This window comes from Ursus arctos, unplaced genomic scaffold (assembly GCF_023065955.2).
Source record: "Ursus arctos isolate Adak ecotype North America unplaced genomic scaffold, UrsArc2.0 scaffold_1, whole genome shotgun sequence".
Taxonomy (NCBI): Eukaryota; Metazoa; Chordata; class Mammalia; order Carnivora; family Ursidae; genus Ursus; species Ursus arctos.
In genome coordinates, this window is record NW_026622763.1 from 15244586 (window position 1) to 15260888 (window position 16303).

The following is a 16303-nucleotide window of genomic DNA, read 5'->3' on the forward strand; positions in this document are numbered from 1 at the left end:
TTACCCTTCCAAACTGAGTCAGTTCCCTATAGCCTCAAAGCTGTTGGTTTTCAGTGCTAATTGTTGTAACAACTGGTTTTTGCTGACCATACTGTAGTAGGGAATAAAGGTGGAAGTCACCTAGGCAAACTGGCCACAGATACTTGCTCTTCTAACCTATAGCTCTTGCATTTATTACAAGAGTAAATTCTTATCAACCTGTCATCTGCTTTTGGTTGGTATCCAGTATCCTGAAATGTTTTTAACATTTTTCCCAACATCATACTTGTGTTTTTGGGGAGAATTTGACATCTTCATGTTGTTATAACTGAAAGTCAATTATAAATAATTTAAATAGGAGTATTTACTTCTAGTTTCTTAAAACAATTTCATCTGAAATGCGTTTATTTGCTGGGATTCGTTCACTTTTTTTCCATTCACAGTTGATCTGGTAAATATGACGGGTCAAGAGAATCCTCTGAGAATTTTTATCAAGGGCCTGGATGGAATTGTGATGAAATAAAACTTTCCTTTCCTGTCTTCAAGGTAGATTTTTAACTCAAAAATCATCTACATAAACTGACCTTTAAGCATATAAACTAATGTATTACAAACTTCAGAAATGAAAGATAAAGAAATGCACAAAACTACAGCAAGCAGTACTTGTGCTGATTCTATGGCAAAATCTCAAGGTTCTTTCGGAGGCAAATAATGTAGCTGGAAAAGAAGAGAATAACTTTAGGATCATTCAAATAGCTTTGGTAAATAATCATAAAATTCAAGTCATGTGTTCTTATTGCATAAGTGTCCAATTAATAAGAGTTTGAAAGGTAGTTTATAATTGCTATCATTGTGTGCTCTTCGATTACATATGTGATTTACCCCATACACATATACATTTCTATATCTGTGTCTATATCGATATCTATATCTACCTATCTCTCCATCCATCCACCCATCCTCACAATATATCTCCTTTGTGCCTTTGTTCATGTTATTAAAATCACCGGATGCCAGTTTCTTTATCTGCAACATGGTTAAATAAATGAAGTGTTTTTCTTGGTGTCAGTCACAGTGTGAGCACTCAGTATGTGATAATTATTAGCAATAGTGGTACTGGTAGTAATAGTAGTAATAAGGCAAGGGGTGGTGCCAACAAAAGGTCATGGACACTGACTCTGGATACATAGTCAAAATACATAAAGCTCTAAGCAACCACACAAACCTAAATATGAATAAGTGCGAAAGGAATGGAGAACTGCAGCTCTTACAGGGTCATGCTCTTTGAGTGATGGCAGCTACGCAGGGAAGTGACTGAGGTAGGCTTGTCTTTGACTGGGTATATCTCAAAATACGATCTAAGTAGAGAACCACTTGTATTTCGCATGACACAGGAAACACAACTTCTTTAGAGCAGCCCTTTTCTTTTGAACATAATTGGTCGAACACTCAGGAAAGTTCAATTTTAAGCTCTTCATTCTGCAACCAAATGATTGAGCTTGGAGTCCAATACCCACAGTCAGAAATCACAGAAGGTTTCCACTAAGATGTTCCTTTAAATCTCAAAATAGAAACACAGCTATGGACGAGGTAGAGAATACGTTCTAGGACATCACAGCCTATTGCGCAGTTTTAAGGATACAACAGAGCGTTTTATCACATACTCACAAAGAAAAGAATGACTATTTGCATTCAAAAACAAACCACAACCCTATGTGAAAAACATTCTTTTATTTATGCTATATATATATATATATATATATATATATATATCTAAGTCTTAAATAAGAACAATAATTACAAAAACCCATAAAAGAGATTCATTTCAAGCAATTTTGTTAAACACATATTTATCGGATGAATGAGCTCCTCTAAGGCACTCTCACTGTGTTAAGGACATGTCATGAATTTTTTAACTACTTAATAATGCATTTGCTTCAGGGGTGACTCAGTTCAATAAATCATGTAAGTTGCAATAAATGTTATCATGTATTCATATGGAAAGCGATATTCTAGTTTCTTAAGTAGCACTTTCCTAACTATTAATAAGCAGCTTAATATAACCAAGGGAAAAAGAATAAGAAAAAAATTCATATATAATGAAAATATACAAAGAAATGCATTCAAAGTCACCTCTAAACCAGGTCAAGTTCAAAAAGGAATCCTCAAACTATATGCAACTGTTTGTGTCATGAGCATCTTTATGTAGAAAGTATCCATAAATTTCATCACTTTATCAAAGTACAAAATGGTCATGAACATTTTACTCTATGTGACGTTCGTTGCCAGATCAACTTTTCACACTAATCACCCAGCAACTTGCAGAGGGGGCACATGTGGGATTGGCCAGAGGTATCTGCATAGAAGCAATGACCACTGTTTAAGAAAACAAACTTACATATGAGGGAAATACTTATGGCAACAGTCTCCCCAGCTCTTACAAACACCAACCCAGAAAATATTGGCTCAAAGGAGTCAGACAATAATTTGAATTATAAAAAGTTCTGGCCAAAAACACAAGAAGTATATTCTGGGCTAAAACTGGTTAGAAACCAAAGAGGAAGTTGACCTTAAGTAACAAGGAAAACAACATCTCCCTTTTTGATGAGTGAAGCATGTTGTGCTACAACTTGTATTCAGTAAGAACTACTTGTATATGGTTTTCACAATCAGGCTTGGATGCCCACTTCCAAACCTATGTTTTATAATTCATATAGGTTTAACCCAGTTATAAAAAATTGAATATCAAAGTAACTCTAGTTGCTTATAATTATATGACTAATACTATCCCTTTTTTTAGATGAAGTAAAAAATGCAAAATATAAATAATTGTGGCTTGAGTTGAAATAAAATGTGAAAACTAGAGGGTAAGATATAAGTGAAGATAAAATTGCCTGTTTCTAGTTCATTCTTTCAAACTGAGCTTATTGAAAAAAAAAATAATGTCCTTAACCTACTCAAAGCTGTTTTAAGGTTACATAACCCAGCAAGAACACTCAAACATGTCCATCTTATATTTTTCTTTTACTCCCCGGTTGTACAGACAGATCATGTCCTGTTCAAACAATCCTATTGGCATATGATCTAAGTAGAAGTGATCACGTCACTGAGACAAGAGTGAATTTCATCTAAAATTATCTGAGTATTTCTGTCGATTATTCATGTTATTTTTTCTTGAGTAAATACACATTTTAAGACTAGAAAATGATTAATCCACTTAAAAGTAGTTGGAAGTGTACACTTCCATGTATAACGTTAATCTCATATATTTTTATTGTTTATTCAACGTGATGGGGAGATCTTCCCTCAAGTAAGGCGGTAAGAGTTTCTCACATTACAAATTCACTTGTGAGTCTTGACAGTTTGCTTGGTTCATTTTCCTTTTAATGATAAAGGAGGACAATGACGGCAGTTGATTGTGCAATGAGGATGGGGAAAAAACTGATATGGCTCTGACTTCTATGGGTGATTGACTGCAGCAACCAAAGCTAATGACTGCAGCACAGCAACCTTTAATTGCTTCTTAAACTGTAGGACATATGTTGGAACAGTAAAACACGAACATGGTGGGAGCTATTGACACTGTATGCTGTGTCTCTCTAAGTGACCTACTATGCAACAATAAAGAATAAACAAACAATGACTCATTTTGACATTCTGTATATTATTTCAAGCTGAAGGAGCTACGCTACAGGATTTCCATTTTAAGAAATCAAATTAGGGCAGGGGGCGCCTGGGTGGCTCAGTCGGTTGGGTGTCTGACTCTTGCTTTCCACTTGGGTCTTGATCTCAGATCCCCATGTCAGGCTCTGTGCTCAGTGGGGTGTCTGCTCATTCCTCTCCCTCCCAATTGTGGGTTCTCTCTCTCTCTCTCTCTCTCAAATCAATCAATCAATCTTTAAAAAAAAAAGAAATCACATGTGGAACCGGGTTGAATTATTGGCTACTTACTTCAGGTATCACTTTGTTTCTAAATCTTATTCCACAAATCTTCTAAAAACAAACCTTGATAATTAATGGAGATCAGTATGAATTTTTCACCTAATACTGTGACATAGTTCAAAAGTGCCTACGACTCTCAAGATTATCATAAAAGAGCACAGATGCTTGTATAACATTAATTAGAGAGAAATAGTTCTCTATCAGGCCAGGTCATCTTCTTGAAAGGACACATAAGGAAACGCAAGATATGATGAGTACACCTAGATAACCATCCATCCACATCAGTCAAAACAAGCCTGGCAATCCCTGAGGTATATACACTGTATGGCAATGCACTGAGGTAACCCTCAGGGCTACAGTGCTATCTAAAACATTTAACTGCCCACTGGAGAGGGTTACAAACTAATAAGGTGAATGAAAGTTAGTGCTGGGAATTCACAAAGCCATCAAGGTAATATTGAAAAGAAACCGATTCAGGGAGCTGCATATGATACTGATCAGCAACTTAATCAAACAGCATTATTTGAGGATATCACATGTACAGGACACCCTGTTAAACACGACAAAGATATAAAATGTCATTCCCGTATTCATAACTACAATCTAGATGGGGAGACAATAGAAATATATGTGACAATTCGAATCCAATGCAGAAAAACTTAAAATGAAGTAGAAAACTGTGTACAGTGACCTATAAGTTTAATTTAGAGCAAAGATTTTTATCTATAAAATTATTCACCAAGATTCTGAAGTGTGTTGTAAAGCCAGCACTAGGTAGCTTTTACAAAAATGGATGCACAAGGTGTAGACACTTATTGGGCAGGGAATCTCATATGCAAGCTTGAACAAACTTTAATTAGCGGAGTAAGGCAAACAGGGGAAGGCCTAGAAAGAAAGTCAGAGGTATGTCTGAGTTGGTAATAAGGGGTCACTGAAACCTTTGGAGGTTGTCATAGGGCTGAACTGTGTCCCCACCAAATTCATGCACTGAGGCTATAATCCCAGTATTTCACAATGTGACTGCATTTGCAGCTAGAGACTTTAAAGAAGTCAAAACGAAGCTGTTAGAGTACGGCTTAATCCAGTTTTAATCCCGAAGAGAAATTTGGACACACAACAGTGACCCTGGGGAGCACATGTACAGAAAGATGACTATGTAAAGAGGCAGCAAGAGGGTGACCAGCTGCAAGCCTAAGAGAGAGGCCTCAGAGGAGACCAACTCTGCCAGCATTTTGACCTTGGACTTCCAGCTCCAGAAATGTGAGAAAATAAATGTCTGTGGTTTAAGACACCCAGTCTGCAGTACTTTTCCATGGCAGCCCTAGCAAGCTAATACACAGGTGAGGAGTATATTACCTGAAAACTCTTTGGAGAATTTGAACTTTTTTTTTTTTTTTCTACGCCGTTAGAAATAAAACACTGGGGCAAAGGATGAACTCATTTATTTCTCCATGGTCAAAATGATCTTGGTCTTTTTTTTGATCTTGAACTCTTTTATGACACCCTCAACTCTTGATAACATTGATACCATTACTCTTAGCAAGTAAGTCTAACACTGTTATTATTTTTCTAATCCATATATTCAAGAAAGATAAATATATTTTCAAAAACTGTCTGGATACAGAGGAGCAGATGGTCATTTGACCTCTAGAGTAAAATCTGTGCCACTATGAACAAATGATTATGGGGTTACACTTAAAAATCTACTTTGTTTAGACCCCTATTTTATAATAGCTTAGTAATTTCAGGAAAATATTATGCTTGATATGAACTATTTTGATAGTTCTTTGAAATCTTTACCTCTCAAAGAAAATTATATCATGCTAGGATAAATGCTTTTTAAAAAAAGGTTTTATTCACCCACTTCATTAGTGTTATGGAGAGGTAACATTTAAGCCAGTTATTTTTTTCTTTTTCTTTTTTTGTTTTTGTTTTTTACTTTCATTTTTTGTTTATTTAGTGAGTTTGAATGACTCATAGCGGCCTATAAAACTGTTTTATTTATTTAAGAAGGAATTTTAATATCTTCCACCTTCCCCAGAGTACCTTCAAGAGCTAAGGCCTGTGTTTCAACAGTCCTTCCGCTTCCATTTCCAGAGCCCTGTGGCGCTGCGGTAAGTCATTTCACTTCTCTGGGGATCTGTATTCTTACTGAAGACGACTGCAAGCCGTCCTCTGTCCTCTAACTTCAGAAGCTTTAAGATACCAAGAATCTGAAATTTTCAGTTCCAATTTTTAAAATGGAAATTTGATCATGTCACTTTTCACTTAAAACATTGGGTTGTCTCCTCATGGCTTCTGGAATCAATTTCAAAGTTCTTTATGTATGTGATAAAACCCAAAGTAAGTCAATCTCTGTGTAATAGTCCAACTACATCCCACTTCCCTCCATCAGTGCCCACACCCTACATGTAATAAACTTCATGTCTACATTCTATTAACTAGAGACTCCTTTAAGGTTCTAGAATAAACCACATTCTCTCATCAATGGACCTACGTATATGCTATTTCACTGGCCCAAATACCCTAATATATCCCTTCACCTACTTGACCTGGCCAACAACAATTCATGCTTCCTATCTCAGCTTAGATTTTGCTGCCTTTATAAACCATGCCAGACAGATCAGGTCTGAGAAGCTAATTTGTCTTTTCATTACATCCTTTAACCAAACCTTTCCAAAATAAGGCCTCCCATGAACTAGAGAAAGTAACAAATTCCAAAAGCTCTTTCTATTCTTCTTTGAAGATACACGAAGGCCCAGAAAGCCAGAAACCTTAAACTGATCATTAATGAAAGCAACATTATCCTTTTTCCACATGCCCCAATTTGCCCTGACATGGGATTTCTAGCAGCAATCAGAATTCAAAGGTTATAAATGTTGTTTGCATTATACTGAAAACTCACTTAATGGTTATGATTAATATAAAGAATTAAACTCTATAAAACAATGTATTTGTAGAATATTAGCTTCATTATACTATAGATCATGGCCAATGAAATAAAAAACAAACTATATTAAATATATTCTGATCTATAAACTAGCATGGCTCATCTAATATACTGTCCTGAGCTTAATACTGTCCTGAAAATATCCAATATGATTATACTTACTTGGTACAGCACTTTTTTTTACTACACCTTGAAATTACATATATATGTGTATGTGTATTTAATATTCTTGAGCTTTCAGTATAGCATTCTTTCAATGAGAACACGTAGCTTTATATATGATGTATAAATATTGAAAATAGAACACTAGAAAAACAAAATGTAGCTCAACAATTTAGATCCTTATGACTGACACTTTTTTGACTTTTCTATTAATACAATATCAAAGTGACTGCCTCTCCTTAAAAGAAATTAGTTATTGACAGTAAAACACAGCATAGCTTATGAAACAAAAGATCAGCAAAGATTAGAGGGGCTCAGTAGGTTTCACTGACTCTACAGCTTTCCAGTAACTCTAGGCTTGAGGGGGAAGAAAGCAAAATAATGTAAAATGACATTTAGCTCTCTGCCTGTGGACATGTCCCAGTAAGCATATTCAAGTCTCCCCTCCTGCCGCCATCATGTCTAAGTAAGAGTCTCCCAAAGAGCCTGAACAGCTGCGGAAGCTCTTTATGGGAGGTCTGAGCTTTGAAACCACAGATGAGCAACTGAGGAGCCATTCTGAGCAACGGGAATCCTCACAGAATACGTGGCAATGAGAGATCCAAACACCAAGCATCCCCGAGGCTTTGGGTTTGTCATGTACACCACTGTGGAGAAGTTGGATGCAGCCATGAATGCAAGGCCACACAAGGTGGATGGAAGAGTTGTGGAACCAAAGAGGGATGTCTCAAGAGAAGACTCTCAAAGACCTGGTGCCCACTTAACCATGAAAAAAATTTTTGTTGGTGGCAATAGACACTGAAGAACATCATCTAAGAGATTATTTTGACGTAGTATTCAGTGATTCACTCGTTGCATATAAAAACTCTCATGTGCTCATCACAACACATCAAAAACTAATGATGTACTATACAGTGGCTAACTGAACATAATAAAAATAAGCAAACAAACAAATAAATAAATTTGGAAAAAAAAAAGATTTTTTTGAACAGTATGGGAAAATGGAAGTGATTGACATCATGACTGACCAAGGCAGTGGCAAGAAGAGTTTGCTTTTGTAACATCTGATGACCATGACTACGTAGATAAGACTGTCACTCAAGAATACCATACTGTAACTGGCCACAAGTATGAAGTAAGGACCAGCCTACCTAAGCAAGAGATGGCTAGAGCTTCATCCAGCCAGAGAGGTTAAAGTGGTTCTGGAAACCTTGGCAGTGGTCACGGAGGTGGTTTTGGTGGGAATGACGACTTTGGTCATGGAGGGAACTTCAGCAGACGAGGAGGCTTTGGTGGCAGTTGAGGTGGGGGTAGATATGGTGGCAGCAGGGATGGCTATATCGGATTTGGTAATGATGGAAACAATTTTGGAGGTGGTACAAGCTATAATGATTTTGGCAATTACAACAATCAATCTTCAAATTTTGGACCCACGAAAGGAGGAAATTTTAGAGGCAGGTGCTCTGGCCCCTATGGTGGTAGAGGCCAATACTTTGCCAAACCATTAAACCGAGCTGGCTGTGGCGGTTCCAGCAACAGCAGCAGCTATGGCAGTAGCAGAATGTTTTCATTACTGCCAGGAAACAAAGCTTAGCAGGAGAGAAGAGCCAGAGAAGTGACAGGGAAGCTACAGGTTACAACAGATTTGTGAATTCAGCCAAACACAGTGATGGCAGGGCCTAGCTGCTACAAAGAAGACTTCTTTTGGACAATACTCACGTGTATGGGCAAAAACTTGAGGACGATATTTGTGACTAATTATACAACAGGTTATCTTAGTTTCTGTTCTGTGGAAAGTGCAAAGCATTCCAACAAAGGGTTTTAGTGTAAATTTTTGTGCACACATGGTATTGATTGCTAAATATAATAGTCTGATCATGATGCTGAATAACTGTCTTTTTAAAAAAATAAATAAAATGGCATTAAAACGTGAGCCTTTGTGTTAAATTCCCATTTGGCAACACAAGACTAAATTAATTGGAGAAGGATTATTATATCAGCAAGTAGAGAATATTTTCACAGAACCATGGAAATTTGTGTCCAGAAGGGACCTCAAACACCATGAGGACCCATTTCTATTATTCATATGTAAAGATGAGCACACAAATAGCTGACTTGTCCCGAATTATACAAACATTTACTGGGAGAACTCACATCCTAGTAGCCTAAGTCAGTACCATTTCTGTTATGACACTAAGATTCTCCTAACTGACAGATCATCTTATTACCTAGCTCTTTAATTTACTAAAATCTATTTACCGAAAAAAGGGAAATGAATAAGTGAACTGGCTTAACTGTAAAGATATTATGATTCCCTCATTTATCACCCCTATAACTCACTTTATATTTTTCTCCCATTCATTTGGAGGAGAAAAAAAATATTTTTAAAGATTTTATTTATTTATTTATTTATTTATTTATTTATTTATTTATAAGCGAGAAAGAGAGAGAGACGGAGGGAGAGTGAGAAAGAGAATCCCAAGCAGACTCCATGCTGAGCGTGGAGCCTGATGTGGGGCTTGATCTCATGACCCCAAGATCATAACCTGAGCTGAAATCAAGAGTCAGACGCTTAACTGACTGAGCCACCCAGATGCCCCAGGAGGAGAAAAAAATAAATAAATATTTTCTTCTTGGTCTCAGCTTAAGAAAATGAACATTGGACCACCTCCTTATAAATACTAATCTATAATTATGATAAAGGGTTATTTATTATGTATATGTGCTAACATCATATTCAGTGTATTACACACATTTCACTGCATCTTTAAGGATTAGATATTGTTACCCCCGATATATAGATTTGGAAACCGTAGTTTAGAGAGGTTAGCTAATGACGCTCATGAAGTTATTAGGATGAAGATCCAAGTCTCAAAGGTAGACCTGTCTGACATCAAAACTGTTTGCTATCTCATATACCACTTCAAAATCTCTTCCTTCAATGCCAGTATGTGTCCTGAATGTTCTTACAGCACTTTGAATACACCCTACGTTAGCTGTCATGAGATAGAATGGTCTCAAAACATGATCGTGCTCCATGATCAGTGTCATCGTGTAAGGTGTCAGTATGATTTGTGTCCAGCAGCCAGGTCTTTATATTAACTGGATTCATTAGAAAACTTAGATGTATGAATGGAGAGGTCCATGTCGTTAATCATTATTCCACTGTTGTATGGTCACGCTTTGGAAGACTCTAGATTAGTAAATATTTTCTGAATATTGCAAACTAATCAAAAACAATGGCATCGATAAGTCACATATTAGGTAAATGCTGATTTCCGCACTAAGTTCTAAAACAATCTACTATCCTCATGTGCTGCCCAAAATGCACAGCCATCAGCTCTCCTGAGCAACTCTCCTTTCCCTTCACTCTTCTTTTCCTTCCAATGCCACAAGCTTTAGCCTAAGAGACCTCATGAAACCAACAGAAGGATCTCAAACAGTGACAGTCAGAAAGACAATGCAGTATATTTTGTGTGCAGGTTATTTGTAAGGGAAAAGATAACTAGTATAAGCTGATATCGACTATGAAGATAGACAACAACTCCGGGATGCAGTCAATAATCCTGGGATGGAGCTCTGCATTTCACACAAAGTATTTCATCTCTCCTAATTCATATTCCTTACTAAAATGAGGCAGCTGGATTCCAATTTTTACTGAGGTCCAGAGAGTTTTGGTGTTTGGTTTAATGTGTCTCTATACACCTTACACATAGGGTAAAATTGGAGCATGTGATCGTATGACATCTTCAGAAAGAAAAGTTGTTTACATCATGAGTTAAATACAACCATTAAGAAGCTTTTTTTTTTTTTTAAGACACTTCATTTCTTTCTCAACATTAAAATTAAGGGTTAAAGAAAACTGGCATGCTGAATGAAAGACAGAAAAAGAGATCATTTCAGTAACGGCCAGTACCTCTATTTACATCAGGGCATAAAGACAGAACAACGACAAAAAAGAGCAACATCATGTGATAGTTAATTCCCGTGGCGAAGAAACTTAGAGCCTGTTTTCCACGACGATGCAGCTGCGGAACACATACAACTTATCATCAACAGAAATGTCATCTCCCCTTTAGCAGAAAACACCAGTTGGTTAACATGTAATTATTAGTGACTAAAAATAGCCCTTGTGGGAATTATCTGAGCTTAGCTTTGTTCCCTTGGATGATCGTGCTTCAGCTTGGTTGTTTGTGTGTGGTCAACGAGCATCTACGGGGACACAAACCATTTCAACTCGAGGGCTGCTTTTTGTTCAAGCAACTTAAAACAAATAGTACTTCAGTATCTCTAAGTTTTCAGTCTCTTCAGTAAGAACTAAAGAAGCAAAAATCATGTAACAATATAAGTAACTGATTTAGTAAAGAATCTTGCTGGATGTAGAACTCCTTTATCCATCACAAGAAAATAGTAACAATTCTGACATTCTCCTTACTGCCCCCATGGCGACTAAGGTGTGTACTTTAGCTTTGATGTGATGAGAGCTTCGTTTCAGGTTAGATTAGGAGCCGTTTTGTAACAAATGGGTTACACTAAGTAATGAAATACTCATCAATTACAGGGAAGCCTCATTGAGTAAGGCTATGAGCGTCACATTTTATGAAAGGAAACATGTTTACCAAAGGAGTATTCACTCAGAGACTCTAAGAGAAATAGTTATATATTGAATATCGCTTTGCTGTGACTGGTGTTTTCAAGGATTCCCCTCATCCCCACACAAGAAGTTGAGCTACCCCAGACCATGAGTGCTATTTGTTAGTGGTGGGGGGTTACAACTCCTGGGTGCTTCCCTAACCAGGACTCTTCTCGTCTTCCCACCCAGCGACACTGTTCTAGAGATAAGCACACGTGGCGTTGTAACATTAGGTTCAGTAAGGTTATTATTTAATTTAAATCAGTTACTTATTCATGACAAATTTGTTGAATTTCAAGTGTCAAGAACATGTGAGACGAAGGGGATAGAACATCTGCACGATAAAAACAATGCCCTGCCAGAGTACTAGAGGGCGAGCAAAAATGAAAATTATTACATAAATGATTAATCAATCATCATTTTCAAAAGAGCCAAGAAGTCAGACAGCTTGTCATAAGTGAGCTATAGTAAACTCCATGTAGCTGAATGTTACAGAATGAGTGTATGCACACGCGTGCATGTGTGTGATTATTTTAAGAGTACCTAAATGCAGGCAGAGGGAATACTGCAGTTGGGTGCATTTGGTCTGCTGTGATAACAATTTGAAAACTGATTTCATTAAGTTGACAGGATTATAATCATTTCTGACATTACTGGAAGCAGGGTTTGTTTTTTTTTTAAGATATACTTCCTCCCTTCCTCCCTTCCTCCCTTCCTCCCTTCCTTCCTTCCTTCCTTCCTTTCTTTTTCTTTCCCTTTCTTTTGCTTCCTTCCCTTCCTTCCTTTCTTCCCATCTTTCTTTCTTCCTTCCTTTTCTTTTCTTTTCTCTTCACTTTTCTTTCCTTTTCCTTCCCTTCCTTTCCCCTTCCCCTTCGTTTCTTCCTTTCTTCCTTCCTTTCTTTCTCTCTCTCTCTCTCTTTTCTTCCTTCCTTCCTTCCTTCCTTCCTTCCTTCCTTCCTTCCTTCCTTTCTTGAGTGCAAGAAGTGGGGAGGGAGAGAGGGAGAGAAAATCTCAAGCAGACCTTACACTGAGTACAGAGCCTGATAAGGGGCTTGATCTCATGACCCTGAGATCATATTCAGGGCTGAAATCAAGATTTGGTTACTTAACCACTGAGCCACCGAGGAGACCCTCTGGGAGTAGTTCTGATCGCAAAAGGAGCAAAGGAGAAAAGATGAATTATTCAGATACCAGCTTTATGATTTGGTGAAGGAAAACTGAGGAAGTTACGTCTGGTTTCTTTCAAGAAGTTGAAAACGTGTATTTGACTCCTTTTGCCATGACCACAGGGAGATTACAAACATATTCTTCTAAGCTTAATTTTCAAGGGTTAAAAAAAGAAATAGGCTTTTGGGGCGCCTGGGTGGCTCAGTCATTAAGTGTCTGCCTTCGGCTCAGGGCATGATCCTGGCGTTACGGGATCGAGCCCCGCATCAGGTTCCTCCACTGGGAGCCTGCTTCTTCCTCTCCCACTCCCCCTGCTTATGTTCCCTCTCTCTCTGGCTGTCTGTCTCTGTCAAATAAATAAATAAAATCTTAAAAAAAAAAAAAAAAAGAAATAGGCTTTAAAGTTTCTACAGTACCATAATATTGTATCATATAACATATATATTACATATAATTACATATGACAAATTGATAATTTGTAGCATACACATTTCCTCATAATCATACATGTAACATGTTATATGTATGATGCATGTTGTAATATTTCACATATTATACATGATATATATTGCATATATAGCAATATTTGTCATATATAAAAGCCATATTATATATCATATGTATGTTTTGAGTTTTTAGTTGACACAATTGCAAGAGTCATGTTTTTTGAGAATGTACATTTATGGAATGTAAAGCAAATGCCATTAAATAATTCCTCTCCCCAACATGTACTGAGCACTGAACATGAGCACGATGATGTGAAAAGCCCCCCCCTTTTTTTTTTCCTGTCCTCAGGAGGTTTATATTCCGGAGGGAAGAAAATTTCAAAATCAGGAATTCTAGCACAGCATTTGAAATGCCACAGTGGTAGTTTACTCATGACCCTATTGGAAGTATAAAGAAAGAAGGAGAGCTGGCTGAATCAACCTGGAGGGCTGCAAAGTACTTGTCCAAGCAGTTTCTGGAATGCATCCACTCCTCTCTACCTCCACTGCCATCACCCTGGTCAGAACCACTTCCATCCCCCACTGATCTACCACAATTACCTGCTAACCAGTCCAAGACCCGAGCTGCCCTTGGCCGCTGATGATCTCCAGCTGCCTGACTGATCTTCTTCCAGAGAAGATCATTTCCTGTCAACCTCCTACTTGAGAGCTTCCTGTCAAACTCAGAGTAGAATCCAAATGTCATCCCACAACATAAAGCCTCTAAAGAGTGTGGAACTTATCTACCTCTGTGACTTTATTTCAAAAGACCCTCCTAGTTTACTCAATACCCCAGAATTTAATACCTTACTACAGTCTTTAGAAAAAAAAGAAAAATTACATTTGTTCCCACCTCCGCAAGTGTACATCTCCAATCTCTTCTTCCTAACACATTTCCTTCCTGTGTCTCCATGTGGGAGGACTTCCCAGGTTTCACTGGCTGGTCAATGTCACTGCCTCAGGCAAGTTGTCCCTGAGCGTGATTAGTTCCCATTCTCCGGCCCCATCCTACCACTTTTTCTTTTTCTTTCTTCATGGCACTTAACAAGACCTTGTTCATTTAATTGTTTATTGCCTGATCACCATCCCTAATCTTATAATGCATGCTCCGTAAAACCTCGACCATCTCCTCATATTTACTACTGACAACTAAACCAGGGCTTGGCAAATATTTGTGACAGATAAAAGCATAAAACCCAAGTGGAATGTGAGTATGATCACTAGATTTACCAAATAAAAACACAGAACATCTAAATTTGAAATTTAGATAAACAAAAAATATTACTTTAGTATAAACATGCTGCAAATATTGCATGAGCTATGATAAAATGTGGGGCTCTTCACTGCAGCATGGTTCAAACAAATCAATCATAAAGGGCATTTTGGGACAATTAGAAATATTTTAAAACATTTTAAAATTGTATTATTGTATTATTGTTAAATTGATTAGATGTGATAATGATGGTTTAGTTATGAGGACAATGTATTTTTTCTAGATGCATACTGAAGGATTTAAAGGTTAAATAGCATGATGTCTATGATATAATTATGTAAACAAGCAAAAAATAGTTGATGAAGCAAATAAGGCAACATTTTTACATGATGTTTTAAGCCAAGAAGTATGTGTGGGGGGAGTAACCTCTGAGGGTCCTCTTGTTTCATTCTTCCTACCTCTCACTAGAGCCTTCCACTGCTAGAACCAGGTGGGAGAGGTGGAGGAGGCTAAAAATCCCAGCTGAACTAATCTGCCTCCCTTAGCACAGAGGTGGGCAGGCTAAGGTGTAGTGTATGTATAAGAACACAGAGACCCAGGACCTGATGAAATTTCATTATACTCTTCTATTTGGTATGGCTGAAATTATTTATAATACAAAGAAAATAAAAACATAGATATTTGCAAGATCTATATCTGTATTTGCAACTTTTTAAGGGGATGTCCTATGCCTATCACATTTTAGTATTCTCACATAGCTTATAGCTATTTTTTTTTTTTTGATAACTGAACCTGTAATCAATAAATACTGATAGGTAGGGGCACCTGGGTGCCACAGCGTCTGACTTTTGGTTTCAGCTTAGGTAGTGATCTCAGGCTCAGGGTTGTGGGATCAAACCCCACGTCAGGCTCTGCACTTGGTGCGGAGTCCTCTTAGGATTCCCTCTCCCTCTGCCCTTGCCCCCTCTCCCCCTCAAATAAATAAATCTCTAAAAATATATATGCTGACAGGTAAAAATATATTTAAAACTGATTCTATACTGTGACACAATTTTCTACTTTTACTTGGAAAATGTTCTACTTTCACTTTATCCTTTTAATTAATAGTATTTCAATTACTCTGGCCTCCTTAACAAAGGTTGCCCAATACAATTAATTCCCTAGAAGATTTTGAGTAATCAATATAAGGTACATAAATTGTCTAACTATTAATTCTTCCATTGTATAACATATATTTAAAATACAAACTTAATAAATCTTAGTATTCAATCTTGTCTGTTTGGCCAACCTTAATTCCTCCAGATGGTTAAGTTAGTCTTAGGATATAATTTCAGCTCATTTGTTGGTCTTTGGCAATTTTGTTGACTAAAATGTATATCACACCTTATGTAACATAAGCATATGTAGGTATAAAGATGCTGGATTCTAATGTATTTAATTTTTAGGTAAATATTCCATATTTGGTCAAGTTTCTTATGCTCTATTTGTTCTTTTGGGGTTAATATTTAAAAAAAAAATAAGTAAGGCAGTCTTTCAGTAAGGCAGCCCTGCATTGCAGGGAAATTATCTTAACCTTTTCTGGTTAATACAATAAGCAAATGCAGTAATATAAAAGATGAGTAATCTACCATAATATATTCAAAATCATTATTCCATAAGCAACACAAATTATAAATAAAATTATTAAATATGCTTTTGATAAATATCAATTGATAATGCTATGGCAAAATAAGCATAAAAACAGTGACTACAAATTAAAACAATTCTTAGAC

At 37.0% G+C, this 16303-nt stretch overlaps 1 pseudogene; it reads left to right on the top strand.

Annotated features, from left to right (window-relative positions):
• The first annotated feature begins 7491 nt into the window (after positions 1 to 7491).
• On the top strand, positions 7492 to 8627 carry LOC123001647 (heterogeneous nuclear ribonucleoprotein A1-like; annotated as a pseudogene).
• Positions 8628 to 16303: the final 7676 nt, after the last annotated feature.